The sequence below is a fragment of the Arachis hypogaea genome, chromosome 10 (assembly GCF_003086295.3).
Source record: "Arachis hypogaea cultivar Tifrunner chromosome 10, arahy.Tifrunner.gnm2.J5K5, whole genome shotgun sequence".
Classification (NCBI taxonomy): Eukaryota; Viridiplantae; Streptophyta; class Magnoliopsida; order Fabales; family Fabaceae; genus Arachis; species Arachis hypogaea.
In genome coordinates this window covers 93,192,206-93,214,405 of record NC_092045.1, presented here as the reverse complement: position 1 = coordinate 93,214,405, position 22,200 = coordinate 93,192,206, and the positions used below count along the sequence as shown (strand labels likewise).

The window sequence follows — 22,200 nt, the reverse complement described above, 5'->3', positions numbered from 1 at the left end:
ATCTTTACTCAAATGCAATAATTGAGATTTCTTTACTTGCGTGTCCTGGTATTATTTTATGTAATCCGTGGTAACATACCACGTTTTAGGGGATTACACATAAACCGTGGCAAGTTACCATGGTTTATGAAAAGAGTTGTTTGATCATAAACCATTGTAACTTAAAGCGGTTTATGAAGAAAGGTTTTTTAACATAGATCATTGTAACTAGGCACGATTTATGAAGAGATATTTGTATGCATAAACCTTTGTTACTTGCCACGGTTTATGAGGAAGAAAACTCTATATACACACCGGTAAAAATTTATGTAATATTTTTATAATATTTTTTTAGTTCCAATCAATAAGCATTTAAAAAATCATCTTTGAATCCTAAGTCATGTAATTCAAAGATCATTGCATTCATATTTTTTAAAATTTCAAAAAAATAATTTTTTTTGTATTATTATAATTAGTTGAACGGAGAAATAATAACAATAACATCGTAATTTTAATTAATAAAATAAAATAATTTATTAATTTATATTAAATTATTAATTTTAGTTAAACTTAAAAGTGAATAACACTTTAAAAATAATTAAAAAAATTCAAAAATCTTATGTGAATCAACATGTACATAAAATATTATGTGAAGATAAGTATAGACATCTAAATAGTCAATAAATAATTACTGAAGAATAAAAAAGAGCAAAAAATAATTGTAAATTCTAAGAGTTGAAATAGTAAAAAGAATGATGAAGAAAAAGTTAGATATATATCAATTAAATAATATTATAAACTAAAATTTTAATTTATTATTTTATAATATCATTTTTTGCTCTTTTTTATTCTTCGGTAATTACTTGTTGACTATCCTGATGTTTATACTTATCTTCACATAAATCGTGGTTTATTTGTAATAATCTAAAACGTGGTATGTTACCACGGATTACATAAAACAATAACAGGGCACATAAGTAAAGGAATCTCAATTGTTGCATTTGAGTAAAGATTTCGTCCATCCATTTTATTTAGGTAAATTACCAAAAAATATACTTTATCCTAAAAAAAATTATACATAAAAAAAAGAAAAAAGTTAAAATAGCAAGATTGATAAAAAATGATAATTCTTAGAGCAACTTCAATGGAGTCAATTTTAGGTGTCAATTTTAACCTATACGTTGCTGATTTAAAATAAAAACTTGCATTAAATACCATTTTAAAAATAATATCAAGAAGATATCATATCACATAAAAAAAAGTTAAATATTGCCACTTGTTCAAACCTATTCATTAAATAAACACTAACGTGTTATTGTAACGATGTAACGTTATTTTGTTGTAACATCGTAACAAACATTCAAACTAAATTTACTCAAATAAATTAGATGTACTATGCATTTTATTATTTTATTTTTTATTATTTTATTAATTTTGTAAAATATGGATCCCAATTGATTTAATGTATTTTTTTAATTATTTATAAAATTCTAATTTTTCACTCCATCTAAATATGATAGATAATTATTAATTTTGTAATTTTATATTTTTATTTTCTTTAAATTTTCACAATTTAATTAAATTTATTTAAAATAATAAAAATAATTTAAAATTTAAATTGAAATAAAACTAAATATTGAAGTGATAAATTTTACATTAAGTTTTAAATCAAGTCTTATGATATATAGTCCACAAATATTTATGTGGCATCTTGTGGAATCTAAAATAAAATAAAATTAATTAAAGATGCTCTTATTAATTTAATTAGCCATATATATAGAAGACTAGAAAATCATGATTATCTAACAAAATTAATTTGTATTTATTACATTCAATTTGAATAAGTAAGAAATTATTTTATTTTAAGTTGGTCCTTAATTCACATGATTTGAATTTGACTTGATAGATATGATTTGATTTGATTTGATATAATTATTAATTAAAAATATTTCAATTGTCTATTTTATTCATAGATTTATTATTTTAATTACTAATAAATTAATCAAATCAATTAATTAATACACATAATTAGTATAATTAACAAGTGTAATAGCCCGTGTCATGCACGTGATAAGATTGAAATTATAATTTTAAATTCTTTTGTTAAGATTAATTTAAATTATAATAATTTGATTAATAAAAATGTAACATATTATGTATTGTTTGTTTTTTCTTAATCGAGTATTAAATGTATTAACTCTAAAATAGTTATTAATTAGTTTTATTAATTTACTTTTTCAATAAATCAAAAATATATACTCAATGTGACCATAAATAACTTAGTAATACTTAAACCTACCAACAAATTTTTATATGTTATTTTACTGTCAAGTAAAAACATATCAAAATCAGCTCAAAATAAATAACAAATTATTAGAGAATTCTAATGCACAAAATTTGTAAGGTCCCACATCGGTTGGGGAGGGGAACGAAACATGCCTTATAAGGGTGTGTATACCTCTCCCTAGCATGACGCGTTTTGATGAGTGAGTGTGGGGGGTTTCGGCTATCATCCCTATCTTCAAAGGTAAAACTGTGAGGCCTTGTGTGTCAAAGCGGACAATATCGTGCTAGCGGGTGGTCTGGACTGTTACATTATGATATCAGGCGGTCTTTCCTGTAGAGCCTGAGGAATGGACTAACTTTACTTCAATTGCATACTCTGAGCATTTGTCATGTATTAGGTCTTGTCGAATGACGAAAATTAGAGCTTTATGCACATGACGGTCTATTGATTAACGCTGTTAGTCTTACATTACATAATTCTTGGTATTAAGTTTGGCCGACTTAATATTTGTGAATTATGTATATGAAAGCGCTAATGGTTTATCATAGGCGATATACGAGTTTTGAGCAAAGTGAATTGTGGATTTTGGGAACGTTGAAAACTATTTCTCGAGGCTATTCAGTTGTGTGTCTTGATATTTGTTCGAGTCAACATGTTCTTTCATAGCCTAACTTGAAGTTCTTGTTTGCTACTCCTCATGAAAAGTAGTTTGATTTTTCAATTCTATTCCTCTATTCATATACATTCTTGTTTGATATTAAGTGCATATGCTTGTTTAAAATCCTTGTTGCATCTATCTTCCTCTGTTTAAATTCTTCTTGATTCATGTACTCTTTGATATGGTTTTGAACTTGTCCTAGTGCGTTGTGCATTTTAACTCCGGATTCCGAGTCCATTCTTTGAGAAATTGTTGATTCAGTTCTTCTCTTATTTGACAGAGATTACAACCAATTTTGAGATTTTTATAAAAATTACTATGGAATAGATATATACTTATCTATATGTGAACCTTTGAAGATTTCTTACACAGTTTAACAACTACTTATTTCTAGTACCTCGCCCGTGCTTTTACTGGTTCATGGAATTGCATTTACTTTAAAAGTAAAATGACTTTCTAGTAATTTTACTATAGTTCCAATGCACATCTTCATTTGATTATGTATTTGGGTATTCTTCAAAAATTCTGGAAAGAAAGAATTTTTCACTTTTATCCCGGTTGAGTTTCGTTTGATAAACCACACTTGATTTATTTTGATTTGAGTTTGATTTAGCATACCACATTGTTTATGCCCTTGTTATTCTTTTAAAAATGTTGGACTCGTAGCTTTCCTCTTATGAACGGACTAAAATTCTCTCTTAAGCCTTCCGTTACCATGAATGTCATACTTGACTTTGTTTTTAACTAATCTTTTGCACCTTGTGAACATTACCATTGGTTTTGGTTTTCCTTCTCTTGTAAATTTCATTCTTATGTGTGTCAGCTTGATTCATTTAAAATTAATACATCGTCTATCCTCTTATTGTCTCTACAAGAGTTATTAGTCAAAGATTTCTCCTTTAGAAATTTCTGATGGTTGAGTTGTCTTTTCCTATGACTTTGTATTCTTTTGAATCAGTTGAAAGCTTGTTGATGTTTCATGCCTAGTGAATCTTGTTTGAACTACTTTGGTTTAAGACCTCTTTTTGTATGGCTTGACTCTTTTTAAGTACATTCTAATTTTCTTGAATACCCTTTTGAGATGGTGATTTCAAGAACATTTTTGGAGTCTTGTTTTGAACTTTTTAAAGACGTTTTGAATTCTCTTTGAAGAAATACTAGACGGGATTTATTTTCTATTGCTTGGTTATGATTGAAACCATTGTTCAAATTTTGGCAATGTTGTTTTAAAGTTGGCATGCGCTATTTAGATAAAATTTTGAAGAACTTCCTTGTTTAGTGGAAACCTGTTCGTTGGTAATGCACCACTTGTTTCCTTTACCAGATTGTAAGCGAATTTTTACCTCGGAATTTCTTTTCTAAAAAGAGTTTAACTCCTCTTTTGTTCTTGCTATAAATGTTATACACACTTGTTTGAATATGGACTTTGATAATTTTTGAACAAGCATTTGATTTTTCTTCCGAGTCTTCTGAACTACTTTTGGTTAAGATTATGCACCTGACTATCTTTCTAAAATATTTGAGGAAATATTTTTGCTCTTAACCAAACCTGTGTACAGTTTGTTTTTTTTTTTAAAATTCTACATGATCTAGTTCAACATGAAATTGTATTACAGCAAAGCCACGTTTATGCTTTCGCTACTCTCTTAAAGAATGTTTGTTGCTTAACATTTTCCTTTGGTCTGCGAAGTAATTTTTTTCGCAAGTTTTCGATTCTTTTATGAACAATGTATTCAAAAGTATTTCAATTATGCTCTTGAGTTCTGTGAGCTTTGCCTTGGGTTTGAGATATTTTCTCCTGTAAACCTTATACTTCTTCGACTTAGCTTGAATTTGTTTCAAACCAATGCGCTGATTTTCTTCCTATGGATCCTATTGAATTTCTTTGATCCAAGAGTTATCTTTGAAGTTGTCAATTGAATTGTGTCTAGCATATTTCATTGTTAAGCATCTTTGTTTACCTGGAATTGGATACATTCTCTCAGATCTATGAGTATCATCCTTAACATTGTCTCTCCTTTCTAAATCTTGTATCCTTCTGAGTAGACTCGAGAATTGTGTTGATGTCACGTGCGAGCTATAGATGTGGTAGCGCGATGTGTTAGTTCTTTAAGACGTGATATGTGTATACGGAAGCTGAAGCGGTAGGTGTGTAACATTATGATGAGTCGTGGGTGTTTTGTTCCTTGCAAACGGGTTCATGGTTGTTAGGCTTATGATCGGCTATGAGGTTGCAAAGTGCTTGATGGAGTTGGAAAGTTGAAGCTTTGAGGTTGATATGAGATTAGTGTGCGAATGTTGAGCACATCATTTTAACTCCATCCTGTTTTATAGCATTCGATGCCTTGCTTTGCTATCACCTGTTTGACCCATGTCATCTTTTGCATTTGAGCCTATCTTGTAATGTTTGCTTTGCAACCATACTCCTACCTTTGTATCCTTATGCATACGATAATCCAAGTATTTGAAAACCGTATATATGTTTATATGTTGAGATATTTTTGTTTCTTCCTTAAATGTGTTCAAGGGTGAACTATTATGAGATTTTTTTCGTTTTGTATCAATTTTCGAGGACGAAAATTTTTATAAGGTGGGTAGAATGTAAGACCCAAAACCTTTGAAAAGTCTTATTATGATCAAGTCTCAAATCATATAGTTATTTATAGCCTTAATTTCAGAAATTATTTTATTAAAGATAATTAAGGCAAGTTTTAATTTATTGAATTTGAGACGAGTTATGATTATTATCCAATTTTATAATTATTGGATTATTTTCTATATTTAGATTATAAATTTGGCAGTTATGAAATAATAGGGTTTTTACATAATTTGGATTAGATAAGTAATATTTCAAATATTAATACTACTATTTTGGAAAATGAAGAAATTAAGTATATTATTTCTTATTTTTGGACTTGAACATTTTATTGAAAATAAAGTGTGAAATTAATGATCAAATAGTATTTTTATACATTATTATTGTTGGATAAGAATTTATTTCTAATTACTATATTATCCCTATTTTTGAGTGAAATTACAAAAGTAACCATAACCCTAGTTTTCAGAAAATGAAACCCTAGCCTTTCCCCCTTGTCTCACGCCGCCATACCATTTTCCTCAGCTTCAGTAAATCAAAAAGAAAGAAATCAGAAAGAAAGAAAGAAAGAAAAAGAGAAAGGGAGAAGAGAAACGGGAAAAGTGGAGAGGAGAAGAGGAAGGATGGCGCCGGCGGACATCACTGTCACCATGCCGTCGTGTTGCCGCGAAGGAGAGGAAGCTGCGGACCATGGTCACGGGTGAAAGAGAGAGCGCGAGCCAGGGCACGCGAGACGGAGCTGCCACTGCTGGGTCACCGTCTAGCCTCGCCCCACCATCCAGCTTCGTCCCACCGCGTCTCGTGATCACCGCCGTCGCGCCCGGTCACCCTTCGAGCTCGCCATCAAAGACGTTGCGTCTCTATCACGCAAGAGGAGCGCGACCCACCGCGCGGAGCTGTGTCGCCGTGCATCTCTACTGGCGTCACTGACCGGCTAGGCCACTTCGCCATGGTCGCCGCCGTGGGTTTTGGCTGCTGGTGAGAATAGTGGAGCAGTCACCACCGCAGGAGGAGTTTCGCGCGTCATTGTGAGCTGCGAACCACTGACTGAGAAGAAGCTCCACCCTCGTTACCGCGCTGGAGTCATCGCCGCCAGCACGGTGCACCACCGTTGCCGCTGCCGTCGAAGGAAGCTTGCCGTCACAATTCAGTTGCCATCGAGCCTGAAGGGGAACACCATTGATACCACCCGACATCAGCTCCCCTGCGTTCCCAAACTCCATTCTTGGAACAGTAACGCTTTAAACCCTACTCTAGTTTCAGTTTTGTTCTTCTGTTTTCTTCCTGGCCTAATTATAGGACTATGGATTACTATTTTAGTTGTTGCTGGTTTATCATTCGAAAATGGCATAATTGATGCTGAGACCGTTGTTGTTCTTGCTCCGAGAGATCTGATGCCACAATTGCTGCCGGGTCAATTTGGAATTTCGGTTGCTTCATTTTGTTAATTTGGTGAGTATATCTGTTTTGGAAAGCCTCACATTAGTATTTCATTGTGTTCAATTAATGAATGTGAATTTTGATAACGTGGGGTTGAGTCCTGATTATTATATGTTGCGATTAGAGTTGCTATGGTTATTGCAAAAGTGGCTAGGAGTTGAGGTCTTAGTTGTCGTCAGTTCAGGTTGAGGCGGAAAGGACTTTATGACGCGTTTGGGTTATAGATTTACGTTTTGAGGTAGATGCGCTTTCCAAAAACTATATTTTTATATATTGAAATTATTACATATGGATACTGATGTGAGAAAATGTGTATTTGGTGATTGTATCGGCCTTATATATTATTTGATTGTCTCGAAAGCTTATGAATGTTTGTTGGCTGAATTTGTTGTGCGCCTTTGGGAAATGAAATGTTTGGAGTTGATTCTTTAAATATTTGAAATTTGAGTTTAATCCGTTGGGGATTGATTTGAGCTAAGTTGACTCTCTTGATAATGTGAAAGATAGAATACTTTTTGAAATTCAACCTAGTTTGCTTTAATTGATTTGGTTTTGATAAATAATTTGTTGCTGAACCGATTCTTTAAAGCTTTGGAAATGAGTTAAATTGGTTGATATTGAGTTGACTTTAAAATGGTTTCCTTGAGATAAGCCACTGAGGCGACTGTTGGATTTAGCTTGCTTTTGAATTGATTTCTGGTTTTGAGCTGTTGAAAAGGAATGAGAAATGGTTTAGTTGGGACCCGAACCGGGTGGCAAAAGTCCAAGTTTTAGGGAAGGTGCTGCCGAAATTTCTACAAAATCCTAGTCTTGTTTGAAAAATTATTTAAAAAGGGTTGGATTTGAGAAATTGTATTATTTGATTTATTAAGAGAATATTTATGTTTTCAAGCTTAATTTATTTAATGAACTTTATGCGTTGAGTTTGGCTTATTTAGAGATGAACTATTTTTACCGTTTGAATCACTGAAGGAAAGGATGATGCTCTAATATTGATTTCAATATAAAAAGGAGCTTTTAGTGATTTTAAAGGAATCTAGACTTTTGATTGAGTAATTAAGTTTGAGGCATTTTGGAAGAGCTAGAAAAAATGGGTTCCAAAAAGAAACCTGAAAGTGGTTTGATTCAAATAAATTAGTTCCATTTCAAACGAGTTGGTTTTTGGACCGGGTTGGAACTTGTGATTTTGTATGGTCGATTTCATAATAAATTCAGTTTTATTTACTTGAACCGAGAATCTATGATTTTAAGAGTTTCAATGAATTTTAAGGAAGTGATATAGGTTGACCTTCCCTAAAGACTTGAGACTCTGCCGAAAAACTTTTGTTATAAAATTCCATTGTTAAATGGGTGATTTTGAATACTTTGAAATAAATTCTTAACTTGCCATAGTTTTGGAAACTTTGGAAAGAGAATGCCGAGAGTGGCTTTGTTTTAAAAAGGAAACTCACTTTGAGTAAATTTGGCTTATGAGCCTGAGATGATTTGAGAAATGGGATCTTTAAAGCCAAGGCTGAAAATAGTTGAAACTTGATTTCAAAGTGAATGAATTGAAAAAAAATAATTTATGCCCTAAATGCCGATTTATGAATTTGATGATGTTGAATGGTGGAAGTATTATTTTGTTATGAGCCGGAATGGCTGTGTATGCTATTGAACTATGGCTGATTGCCGAATGAGTTGTGGGCCGTATGGCTGATTATGAATTATGAGTTTAAGCCGAAGAGATGTATTTATTGATAAATTGGCTGGTTCTGGATTGAAGCGTAAGCCGGATGGCTGAGATGAATGTTGTATGTGAATATGCTTGTGTTTTCTCTCTGGTTGTAAGGGTGACAGGGCACCGATACCCTCTAATGGCGACAGGGCGCAGATACCCTCTAATGATAATAATGCGCAACAGAGAGACTGTGTCCGGGTTAGCTACCAGACACGTTGGGTTGGCTTGGTAACCGACAGATGATATCATCAGCCACTAGGACAGGCATGCATCATATGCATCTATGTGACATTGCTTGAGTGTGCATATTGTACGTGGTTTGACTTTGTGATTAACTGCTAAATGTTCTACTTGCTGTAACTATTTGTTTGTGCTTGAACTTCCTATCTGTGTTTGCATCTGGGACTCTGTTGGATTATGGTTATTGGTTGATGGTTGGATTGTTTTGGCCTACGGCTGTGGTTGAAATGAGATGGACCGATGATTAGTTTCGGTTTTGTATTTTTGGTTTGGAAAAGTATGAAATGCTAATTTGGTTCAGCATGGTTAAACCTTTTTGAAATACTTTTGAGTTTTCGAGAATTGAACGGTTCCTCTTTCAAAAAAGATTTTCGATTTCTCTTTTATTGTAAACCGTTGTTTTTTAAAAGAGGCATAAGTCGGTTATTAATCACTGGTATGGTTTATCTTCACCTATCCTATTACAGTAATTCCCAAAAACCCTCTACTGAGAACCCTCTCGAGGATGATGTTCTCACCCCCCTACATTTTTCCCGTTTCAGGATATGGGTGTTGAAGTCACGAAGAGTTTATTTAGTTATTGCTGTGATGCTCTGTGTTGCTTTAGATTATCATTTATTGTACCCTCACCTTTATCTTGAAATATTCTATAAGAGGGTTAGGAATTGTATTGGATAATGTTTGTAATATTATTTATATATATGTATGTATATATATGGATGTACTCTTTATGAGTTTCTGTAAGTTGTATGGTATGTATGGATGTACGTTGTATAGCAAGAGTATTTTTGGGAGCGGTTTTGCGGTTTAAAGTTTTAAACAGGCTCATATTTTAGTATTAAATAGTATAAGTGTCGTCGTAATGTCCAAGCTATCAGAGTCGCGCAGCCGGAAGCGTGAGCTTTGGTAGTTAGGGTGTTACAAAATTCTCTAATAAATAATAAATAATTTAAACCCACTAAAAAATAACTCAACACTTTTTTTGATACCTGCAAAACATATACCTGAAATAATATTATATCAATGTTAGTATACAGTTTTACAATCATAAACCATATTTACTATACGTGACTCCTTCTTAAAAGTTATTCTACATACGTGTGCAGTCGAAAGATAAATTACTGGACTTTATTTTATTTTTCTAAATTACTATAATTATGCATTATTCATTAAATGCTACTTGTAATATAATTGTAATATTGTAATATAATTATAATAAAGATATTTTTCTAAAATAAATTTAGAAGAGAGAATAATGCTTTCATTTTAGAGGAAAAATGAATTCATGAGGAATTGACATTTCACTTTTATTAGTTGATAATGTATTAAATATTGATTTTATATAATTATAATAAAGATATTTTCCTAAATTAGTATATGTAACACCCTACCACACAGAGTCTTATGCTTAAGTCATAATTCAGAGATGGCAAGGTATTACGACCTCTAAAATAAAAAAAAAATAGTAAGTATAATAGTATGAATGATTGATTATAACTAGGAGCCTTTGTAGAAAAATGGGTAAACAAAAACCGCAACTCAAAAGCGCAATACTCCGATCGATAACGTAACGAACAAGGATAAGCCAACGCGAGATTATATATATACAAAAGAGTGTCAAAAACAGGAATATGAAGACTCAAAATCCGGCTGCGAAGATAACCGGTCCGAGCATAGCAATATATACATATGATAAAATAAGGAAAACCCCAAAGGAAACCCATAGGGACACAAATACAGAAACCTATTCTCCAAAATCTCCCATAAGAGGAGTCATCACAGTTTGTATTATTTAATGGAGATAAAAGTATCTAAGCAAAACATATAACCCAAAACATAGTCCCGAGAACAAAGGATCTTCGCAAATCTAGAAGTCTCCAGCATGCCTCAGCGGGAAACCTCACGTCCTGCATCTGAAAATCACAAAATCCGCATGGGTGAGAACCAGAGGTCCCCAGCATGGTAACAGCTTCCACATATATAATACATAATAATAGAGGAAAGCCGAAGGCAATCCTAGAACTTCCTCCAGATAATATCAAAGCTTATAAACAAGCTAAACCATATAAGGGCATTGGTGGACAAAATTGTGATCAATTCTCTTTAAGTTGTTTGTCTTTGTATGAAAGCTTTATTATGGCACTGGTTGAATTCACAACTCCGTTCAACTAACCAGCAAGTGTACTGGGTCGTCCAAGTAATAAACCTTACGTGAGTAAGGGTCGATCCCACAGAGATTGTTGGTATGAAGCAAGCTATGGTCACCTTGTAAATCTCAGTCAGGCAGATTAAAATGGTTTATGGGTTTCGAAAATAAAGATAAAAGAATAGATTAAATAAAAGGATAGAAGACTTATGCAGATTCATTGGTGGGAATTTCAGATAAGCGAAGGGAGATGCTGTATGGCTCAAGGACGCCTGCTCTCCTACTGCTTCTACTCAATCCTTCTTACTCCTTTCCATGGCAAGCTCTGTATAGGGGTTCACCATCAGCTGTGGCTACTTTCATCCTCTCGGGAAAATGATCCTATGCGGTTGTCAGTCGCACGGCTAATCGTCTGGAGGCATCACCCATGGCTAATGACTACATCCCATCCTCGCAGTGAAAACTAATGCTCACGCACTCTGTCACAGTACGGCTAATCACTGGTTGGTTCCCGCTCCTACTGGAATAGAATCCCTTGATTCTTTTGCGTCTGTCACTAACGCCCAGCAGGTTGCAAGTTTGAAGCACGTCACAGTCATTCATTACCGGAATCCTACTCGGAATACCACAGACAAGGTGAGACTTTCCGGATTCCCAGGATCCTACTCGGAATACCACAGACAAGGTGAGACTTTCTGGATCCTCATAAATGCCGCCATCTATCTAGCTTATACCACGAAGATTCTGTTGGGGAATCTAAGAGATACGCATTCAAGCTCTTGTTGCATGTAGAACGGAAGTGGTTGTCAATCACGCGCGTTCATAAGTGAGAATGATAATGAGGGTTACTTATCATCACATTCATCATGTTCTTGGGTACGAATGGATATCTTGGAATAAGAATAAGAGAGATTTGAATAAAAGATAATAGAATTTCATTAATACTTGAGGTACAGCAGAGCTCCACACCCTTAATCTACGGTGTGCAGAAACTCCACTGTTGAAAAATACATAAGTAGAAGAGGTTCAGGCATGGCCGAATGGCCAGCCCCCTTAACGTGATCAATGATCTCCTAAGATGAAGAATAAAACAAAACTGAGACCAAAGATGTCTAATACAATAGATAAATGTCCTATATATACTAGACTAGCTACTAGGGTTTACATGAGTAAGTAATTGATGCATAAATCCACTTCCGGGGCCCACTTGGTGTATGCTTGGGCTGAGCTTGATCAATTCACGAGCTGAGGCTTCTCTTGGAGTTGAACTCTGAGTTATGACGTGTTTTGGGCGTTCAACTCCGGATCATGACGTTTTTCTGGCGTTTAACTCCAGACAGCAGCATGAACTTGGCGTTCAACGCCAAGTTACGTCGTCATTCTTCGAATAAAGTATGGACTATTATATATTTCTGGAAAGCCCTGGATGTCTACTTTCCAACGCCGTTGAGAGCGCGCCATTTGGAGTTCTGTAGCTCCAGAAAATCCATTTCGAGTGCAGGGAGGTCAGATTCCAACAGCATCAGCAGTCCTTTTGTCAGCCTTCTTCAGAGTTTTGCTCAAATCCCTCAATTTCAGTCAGAATTTACCTGAAATCACAGAAAAACACACAAACTCATAGTAAAGTCCAGAAATGTGAATTTAACATAAAAACTAATGAAAACATCCCTAAAAGTAGCTCAAACTTACTAAAAACTATATAAAAACAATGCCAAAAAGCGTATAAATTATCCGCTCATCACAACACCAAACTTAAATTGTTGCTTGTCCCCAAGCAACTGAAAATCAAATAGGATAAAAGAAGAGAATATACTATAAAGTCCAAAATATCAATGAATATTAATTTAATTACATGAGCGGGACTTGTAGCTTTTTGCTTCTGAACAGTTTTGGCATCTCACTTTTTCCTTTGTAGTTCAGAGTGATTGGCGTCTCTGGGAACTTAGAATTTGGGATAGTGTTATTGACTTTCCTAGTTAAGCATGTTGATTCTTGAATACAGCTACTTATGAGTCTTGGCTGTGGCCCTAAGCACTTTGTCTTCCAGAGTTCCAGTATTACCACCGGATACACAAATGCCACAGACACATAACTGGGTGAACCTTTTCAGATTGTGACTCAGCTTTGCTAGAGTCCCCAGTTAGTGGTGTCCAGAGCTCTTAAGCACACTCTTTTGCTTTGGATCACAACTTTAACCACTCAGTCTCAAGCTTTTCACTTGGACCTTCATGACACAAGCACATGGTTAGGGACAGCTTGCTTTAGCCGTTTAGGCCTGGATTTTATTTCCTTGGGCCCTCCTATCCATTAATGCTCAAAGCCTTGGATCCTTGCTTTTTTAAAATTTTTGCCATTTTTTTTTCACTGCTTTTTCTTGCTTCAAGAATCAATTTCATGATGTTTTTCAGATCATCAATAACATTTCTCTTTGTTCATCATTCTTTCAAGAGCCAACAATTTTAACACTCATAAGCAACAATATCAAAAGACATATGCACTGTTCAATCATTCATTCAGAAAACAAAAAGTATTGTCACCACATCAATATAATTAAATTAAATTCAATAATAATTTCGAAAATTATGTACTTCTTGTTCTTTTGAATTAAAACATTTTTCTTTTAAGAGAGGTGAAGGACTAATGGATTTATTCATAATCTTTAAGGCATGGTTACACACTAATGATCATGAAGTAGAGACACAAAACATAAATAAACATAATACTTAAAAACCGAAAACAGAAAGAAATAAAGAACAAGGAATGAATCCACCTCTAGTGGCGTCTTCTTCTTGAAGGACCAATGATGTTCTTCAACTCTTCTATGTCCCTTCCTTGTCTTTGTTGCTCCTCCCTCATTGCTCTTTGATCTTCTCTTATTTCTTGGAGAATGATGGAGTGTTCATGATGTTCCACCCTTAATTGTTCAACATTATGACTCAAATCTTCTAAAGAGGTACTGAGTTGCTCCCAGTAGTTGTTGGGAGGAAATTGCATTCCTTGAGGCATTTGTTGATGATGAACTTCCTCATGTTCTTCTTGAGGGCTGTGAGGAACTTCTCTTGTTTGCTCCATCCTCTTCTTTGTGATGGGCTTGTCTTCTTCAATGGAGACATCTCCATCTATGATAACTCCAGCCGAGTAACATAGATGGCATATAAGGTGGGGGAAGGCTAGCCGTGCCATAGGTGAGGACTTGTCGGCTATTTTGTAGAGTTCATTGGAGATGACTTCATGAACCTCTACTTCCTCTCCAATCATGATGCTATGGATCATGATGGCCCGATCCACAGTAACTTCAGATCGGTTGCTAGTAGGAATGATGGATCTTTGGATGAACTCCAACCATCCTCTAGCCACAGGCTTGAGATCCAGTCTTCTTAGTTGGACCGGTTTGCCTTTAGAGTCTATTCTCCATTGGGCGCCTTCCACACATATGTCCATTAGGACTTGGTCCAACCTTTGATTAAAGTTGACCCTTCTTGTGTAGGGGCGTTCATCACCTTGCATCATGGGTAAATGAAACGCCAACCTCACATTTTCCGGGCTAAAATCTAAGTATTTCTCCCGAACCATTGTGATATAGTTCTTTGGATTCGGGTTCATACTTTGATCATGGTTCCTAGTGATCCATGCATTGGCATAGAACTCTTGAACCATCAATATTCCGACTTGTTGCATGGGGTTGGCTAGGACTTCCCAACCTCTTCTTTGGATTTCATGTCGGATTTCCGGATACTCATTCTTTTTGAGCTTGAAGGGGACCTCGGGGATCACCTTCTTCTTTGCCACAACATCATAGAAGTGGTCTTGATGGCTCTTGGAGATGAATCTCTCCTTCTCCCATGACAAGGAGGTGGAAGCTTTTGTCTTCCCTTTCCCTTTTCTTGAGGATACTCCGGTCTTAGGTGCCATTGATGGTGAATGAAAAAACAAAAAGCTTAGGCTTTTTTCACACCAAACTTAAAATTTTGCTCGCCCTCGAGCAAGAAAAAAAAGAAAAGTAGAAGAAGAAGAAGAGAATTGGGTAGAGAGGGAGAGAATTGGTTTCGGCTATATGGGAGAAGAAGGGGTTTGTGTTGTGTGAAAATGAAGAAGAAAAGAAGGGTATTTATAGGGAGAGGGAGGGTGGTAGTTCGGCCATTTTGGGTGGGAAAGGGTGGGAAATTGAATTTGAATTTTATGAGGGTAGGTGGGATTTATGGGGAAGAGGAGGTTGATGTGAATGGTGAATGGGGTAATTGGGAAGAGGAGTTGAGGTGATTGGTGAAGGGTTTTGGGAAGTGTGATATGGGGAAGAGTGAAAATGAGATTTGGATTAGGAGAGTGTGATTAGGATTAAAAGAAAAGGTAGGTGGGGATCCTGTGGGGTCCACAGATCCTGAGGTGAAAAGAAATACCATTCCTTCACCATATAGGCATGTAAATTGCCTCCATGCATCATTCTGGCGTTCAAACGCCTATTGGTGCATGTTCTGGGCGTTAAACGCCCATGTAATGCATGTTTCTGGCGTTGAACGCCAGTTTCATGCTTGTTACTGGCGTTCAGCGCCAGTTCGTCCTCTGTGTGCACATCTTGGCGTTAAACGCCAGGTTGTTGCTTGTTTCTGGCGTTCAGCGCCAGAATGGTGCTCTGTTCTGGCGTTGAACGCCAGCCAGATGCATCTTACTGGCGTTGAACGCCAGTCTGCGCTGCCTCCAGGGTGAAAAATTTTTTTTCTTCTGTTTTTGACTCTGTTTTTAATTTTTTTGATTTTTTCGTGACTCCTCATGATCATGTACCTAATTAAACACAAAAATAACAAAGAAACAAAATAAAATAGAATTAGATAAATAAAATTGGGTTGCCTCCCAACAAGCGCTTCTTTAATGTCAATAGCTTGACAGTGGCTCTCATGGAGCCACAAGATGATCAGGTCAATTTAGTGTGTTGTCTCCACACCAAACTTAGAGTTTGGATATGGAATTTGAACACCAAACTTAGAGTTTGGTTGTGGCCTCACAACACCAAACTTAGAGTTTGACTGTGTGGGCTCTTCTTGACTCTGAACTGAGAGAAGTTCTTCATGCTTACTCTCTTCTGTCACAGAGGGATGGCCATGTGCCTTAAACACAAGGTAGGCCCCATTCAATTGAAGGACTAACTCACCTCTGTTGACATCTATCACAGCTTCTGCTGTGGCTAGGAAAGGTCTTCCTAGGATGATGGATTCATCATCTTCCTTCCTAGTGTCTAGGATTATGAAATCAGCAGGGATGTAAATGCCTTCAACCTTTACTAACACGTCCTCTACTGTCCCATAAGCTTGTCTTATTGACTTATCTGCCAATTATAATGAGAACAAGGCAGGTTGTACCTCAATGATCCCCAGCTTCTCCATTACAGAGAGTGGCATAAGATTTATCCCTGATCCCAGATCACATAGAGCTTTTTCAAAGCTCATGGTGCCAATGGTACAAGGTATTAAGAATTTGCCAGGATCTTGTTTCTTTTGAGGTAGAGTTTCCTGAATCCAAGTATCTAGTTCATTAATGAGCAAGGGAGGTTCACTTTCCCAAGTCTCATTACCAAACAGCTTGGCATTCAGCTTCATGACAGCTCCTAAGTATTGAGCAACTTGCTCTCCAGTCACATCTTCATCCTCTTCAGAGGAAGAATAGTCTTCAGAGCTCATGAATGGCAGAAGGAGATTTAATGGAATCTCTATGGTCTCTGTATGAGCCTCAGATTCCTCAGGATCCTTAATAGGAAACTCCTTCTTGCTTGAAGGACGTCCCAGGAGGTCTTCCTCACTGGGATTTTCGTCCTCCTCCTCCTTAGTGCATTCGGCTACTTTGATTAAATCAATGGCTTTGCACTCTCCTTTTGGATTCTCTTCTGTGTTGCTTGGGAGAATACTGGGAGGAGTTTCAATAACTTTCTTACTCAGCTGGCCCACTTGTGCCTCCAAATTTCTAATGGAGGATCTTGTTTCATTCATGAAACTGAAAGTGGCTTTTGACAGATCAGAGACAATATTGGCTAAATTAGAGGCGTTTTGTTCAGAATTCTCTGTCTGTTGCTGAGAAGATGATGGATATGGCTTATTATTACTCAGCCTATTGCGTCCACCATTGTTAAAGCCTTGTTGAGGCTTTTGTTGATCCTTCCAGGAGAAATTTGGATGATTTCTCCATGATGGGTTATAGGTGTTTCCATATGGTTCACCCATGTAATTAACTTCTGCCATGGCAGGGTTCTCAGGATCATAAGCTTCTTCAGAAGCTGCCTCTCTAGTACTGTTGGATGCATGTTGCAATCCATTCAGATTTTGAGAGATTATGTTGACCTGTTGAGTCAACATTTTGTTCTGAGCCAATATGGCATTCAGAGCATCAATCTCAAGAACTCCTTTATTCTGAGGTATCCCATTATTCACAAAATTCCTCTCAGAGGTATACATGAACTGGTTGTTTGCAACCATGTCAATGAGTTCTTGTGCCTCTTCAGGCGTTTTCTTCAGGTGAATAGATCCACCTGCAAAATGGTCCAATAACATTTTCGAAAATTCAGAGAGACCATAATAGAATATATCTAATAGGGTCCATTCTGAAAACATGTCAGATGGACATCTTTTGGTCAGCTGCTTGTATCTTTCCCAAGCTTCATAGAGGGATTCACCATCTTTTTGTTTGAAGGTTTGAACATCCACTCTCAGCTTGCTCAGCTTTTGAGGAGGAAAGAACTTATCTAAGAAAGCAGTGACCAGCTTATCCCAGGAGTCCAGGCTATCCTTAGGTTGTGAATCCAACCATATTCTAGCTCTGTCTCTTACAGCAAAAGGGAAGAGCATGAGTCTGTAGACTTCAGGATCAACTCCATTCGTCTTTACAGTCTCACAGATCTGCAAGAACTCAGTTAAAAACTGATAAGGATCTTCAGATGGAAGTCCATAAAACTTGCAATTTTGTTGCATTAATGCAACTAGTTGAGGCTTAAGCTCAAAGTTATTGGCTCCAATGGCAGGAATGGAGATGCTTCTTCCATCAAACTTGGACGTTGGCTTTGTGAAGTCACCAAGCATTCTCCTTGCATTATTATTATTATTATTTTCGGCTGCCATGTCCTTCTCTTGTTCGAAAATTTCTGAAAGGTTATTTCTGGATTGTTGTATTTTAGCTTCTCTTAATTTTCTCTTCAGAGTCCTTTCAGGTTCTGGATCAACTTCAACAAGAGTGCCCTTTTCCCTGTTCCTGCTCATATGAAAGAGAAGAAAACAAGAAAAGAAAAAGGAATCCTCTATGTCACAGTATAGAGATTCCTTTATGCTTAGTAGAAAAAGAAAGGGGTAGAAGGATGAAGAAGAATTCGGATTTTTAGATGAAGAGAGGTGAAGAGAAGTGTTAGTAATTAATTAATTAAATAGAAGAAGAGAAGAGAGAGGGAAAAAAATTTGAAAATAATTTTTGAAAAAGAGTTAGTGATTTTCGAAAATTAGAGATAAAATATAATTAAAATTAAAATTTAAAACAAAAAGAATTTTTGAAAAAGAGAGGGAGAATTTTCGAAAATTAGAGAGGGGTAGGTAGTTAGTTGGTTTTGAAAAAGATAAGAAACAAACAAAGAGTTAGTTAGTTGATTGAAAAAGATTTGAAATCAAAATTTAAAAAGATAAGAAGATAAGAAGTTAGATAAGATATTTTGAAGTCAAGTTTTGAAAAAGATAAAATTTTTGAAAAAGATAAGATAAAAGATAAAAAGATATATTTGAAAAAGATATTTTGAAAAAGATTTAATTTTAAAATTGACTTAACTAACAAGAAACTACAAGATAAGATTCTAGAACTTAAAGATTGAACCTTTCTTAACAAGAAAGTAACAAACTTCAAATTTTTGAACCAATCACATTAATTGTTAGCTAATTTTCGAAAATTTGATAAAAAGATAAGAAAAAGATTTTGAAAATATTTTGAAAAAGATTTTTGAGATTTTCGAAAATTATAAAAAAATGAAAAAGATATGATTTTTGAAAAAGATTTTGAAAAGATAAGATTTTTAAAATTGAAATTTTGACTTGACTTGTAAGAAACAACTAATTTTGAAACTTTTTGACCAAGTCAACCCAAAATTTCGAAAATTTGGAGGGAAATAAGGAAAAGATATTTTTTTGATTTTTTAAATTTTTAAAGAAAAACACAAAAATGACCCAAAACATGAAAATTTTGGATCAAGACACAAGATGCATGCAAGAATGCTATGAATGTCAAGATGAACACCAAGAACACTATGAAGATCATGATGAACATCAAGAACAAAATTTTGAAAAATTTTTGATGCAAAGAAAACATGCAAGACACCAAACTTAGAAATTTTTAATGCATGGAAATTATGGATGCAAAGATGCACATGAAAAACAACAAACAACAAAAAACAAGAAATCATCAAGATCAAACAAGAAGTCTTGTCAAGAACAACTTGAAGATCATGAAGAACACTATGAATGCATGAGATTTTCGAAAAATGCAAGAAAAATTTTAAAAGCATGCAATTGACACCAAACTTTAAAATTAACACAATACTCAAACAAGAAACACAAAATATTTTTGATTTTTATGATTTTCTAATTTTTTTGTATTTTTATTAATTTTTTTCGAAAATATAGTTTAGAAAAACGAAAAATAAAAGAAAAATTTTTGAAAAAGATTTTTGAAAAGAAAATTACCTAATCTGAGCAACAAGATGAACCGTCAGTTGTCCATACTCAAACAATCCCCGGCAACGGCGCCAAAAACTTGGTGGACGAAATTGTGATCAATTCTCTTTAAGTTGTTTGTCTTTGTATGAAAGCTTTATTATGGCACTGGTTGAATTCACAACTCCGTTCAACTAACCAGCAAGTGTATTGGGTCGTCCAAGTAATAAACCTTACGTGAGTAAGGGTCGATCCCACAGAGATTGTTGGTATGAAGCAAGCTATGGTCACCTTGTAAATCTCAGTCAGGCAGATTAAAATGGTTTATGGGTTTCGAAAATAAAGATAAAAGAATAGATTAAATAAAAGGATAGAAGACTTATGCAGATTCATTGGTGGGAATTTCAGATAAGCGAAGGGAGATGCTGTATGGCTCAAGGACGCCTGCTCTCCTACTGCTTCTACTCAATCCTTCTTACTCCTTTCCATGGCAAGCTCTGTATAGGGGTTCACCATCAGCTGTGGCTACTTTCATCCTCTCGGGAAAATGATCCTATGCGGTTGTCAGTCGCACGGCTAATCGTCTGGAGGCATCACCCATGGCTGATGACTACATCCCATCCTCGCAGTGAAAACTAATGCTCACGCACTCTGTCACAGTACGGCTAATCACTGGTTGGTTCCCGCTCCTACTGGAATAGAATCCCTTGATTCTTTTGCGTCTGTCACTAACGCCCAGCAGGTTGCAAGTTTGAAGCACGTCACAGTCATTCATTACCGGAATCCTACTCGGAATACCACAGACAAGGTGAGACTTTCCGGATTCCCAGGATCCTACTCGGAATACCACAGACAAGGTGAGACTTTCCGGATCCTCATAAATGCCGCCATCTATCTAGCTTATACCACGAAGATTCTGTTGGGGAATCTAAGAGATACGCATTCAAGCTCTTGTTGCATGTAGAACGGAAGTGGTTGTCAATCACGCGCGTTCATAAGTGAGAATGATAATGAGGGTTACTTATCATCACATTCATCATGTTCTTGGGTACGAATGGATATCTTGGAATAAGAATAAGAGAGATTTGAATAAAAGATAATAGAATTTCATTAATACTTGAGGTACAGCAGAGCTCCACACCCTTAATTTACGGTGTGCAGAAACTCCACTGTTGAAAAATACATAAGTAGAAGAGGTTCAGGCATGGCCGAATGGCCAGCCCCCTTAACGTGATCAATGATCTCCTAAGATGAAGAATAAAACAAAACTGAGACCAAAGATGTCTAATACAATAGATAAATGTCCTATATATACTAGACTAGCTACTAGGGTTTACATGAGTAAGTAATTGATGCATAAATCCACTTCCGGGGCCCACTTGGTGTATGCTTGGGCTGAGCTTGATCAATTCACGAGCTGAGGCTTCTCTTGGAGTTGAACTCTGAGTTATGACGTGTTTTGGGCATTCAACTCCGGATCATGACGTTTTTCTGGCGTTTAACTCCAGACAGCAGCATGAACTTGGCGTTCAACGCCAAGTTACGTCATCATTCTTCGAATAAAGTATGGACTATTATATATTTCTGGAAAGCCCTGGATGTCTACTTTCCAACGCCGTTGAGAGCGCGCCATTTGGAGTTCTGTAGCTCCAGAAAATCCATTTCGAGTGCAGGGAGGTCAGATTCCAACAGCATCAGCAGTCCTTTTGTCAGCCTTCTTCAGAGTTTTGCTCAAATCCCTCAATTTCAGTCAGAATTTACCTGAAATCACAGAAAAACACACAAACTCATAGTAAAGTCCAGAAATGTGAATTTAACATAAAAACTAATGAAAACATCCCTAAAAGTAGCTCAAACTTACTAAAAACTATATAAAAACAATGCCAAAAAGCGTATAAATTATCCGCTCATCAGGCATCTGACTAAGGATTCTTCAGTCTAAAATAATACTTCCCTTTCCAATTCCTTCAGACCTCCCAACCACTAGCAGGAGTATAATATAGCAAACACAGTTATATCAAGCAAGGAATATACAATTAGGAATAAATAAGGCATTTAGACAATTAGCAAGTAATATGCAGTCAAATAGGCAATCTCAAACAATTCATATAGTATGCATATGATGAATGCCTGTCCCTAGTGGCTGATGATATCATCTGTCGGTTATAGAGCCAACCCGACAAGTCTTGGTAGCTAACCATTGGACTGTCCCTCTATCACACATTCCCAACTCGAGTTATACTTATCATAAACTTGATCATAATCATGATCTATATCCATCACCTTCACTGGTGATTATTTACGGGGGCGAGCTTATCCGGGTCTTTCAAAGTGCCCGGCCACACTTATGACATAGGGTCAAAAGAGCTTCGAGTCTCAACCTGGAGCACATGGTGGCTAGCCACTGCTTCCTCCCAGGGAAACTCTCATCTCCAACAATGGAAGTGCAATATTCACAATTCATT

The 22,200-nt window shown here is 35.8% G+C and overlaps 1 long non-coding RNA gene across 1 annotated transcript; it reads left to right on the top strand.

Moving 5' to 3' along the window:
* The first annotated feature begins 5,968 nt into the window (after positions 1 to 5,968).
* Positions 5,969 to 9,740, top strand: LOC112715954 (uncharacterized). The gene is made up of 3 exons (XR_003160088.3): positions 5,969 to 6,753; positions 6,841 to 6,972; positions 9,463 to 9,740. It is a non-coding gene; the product is annotated as an uncharacterized lncRNA (long non-coding RNA).
* Positions 9,741 to 22,200: the final 12,460 nt, after the last annotated feature.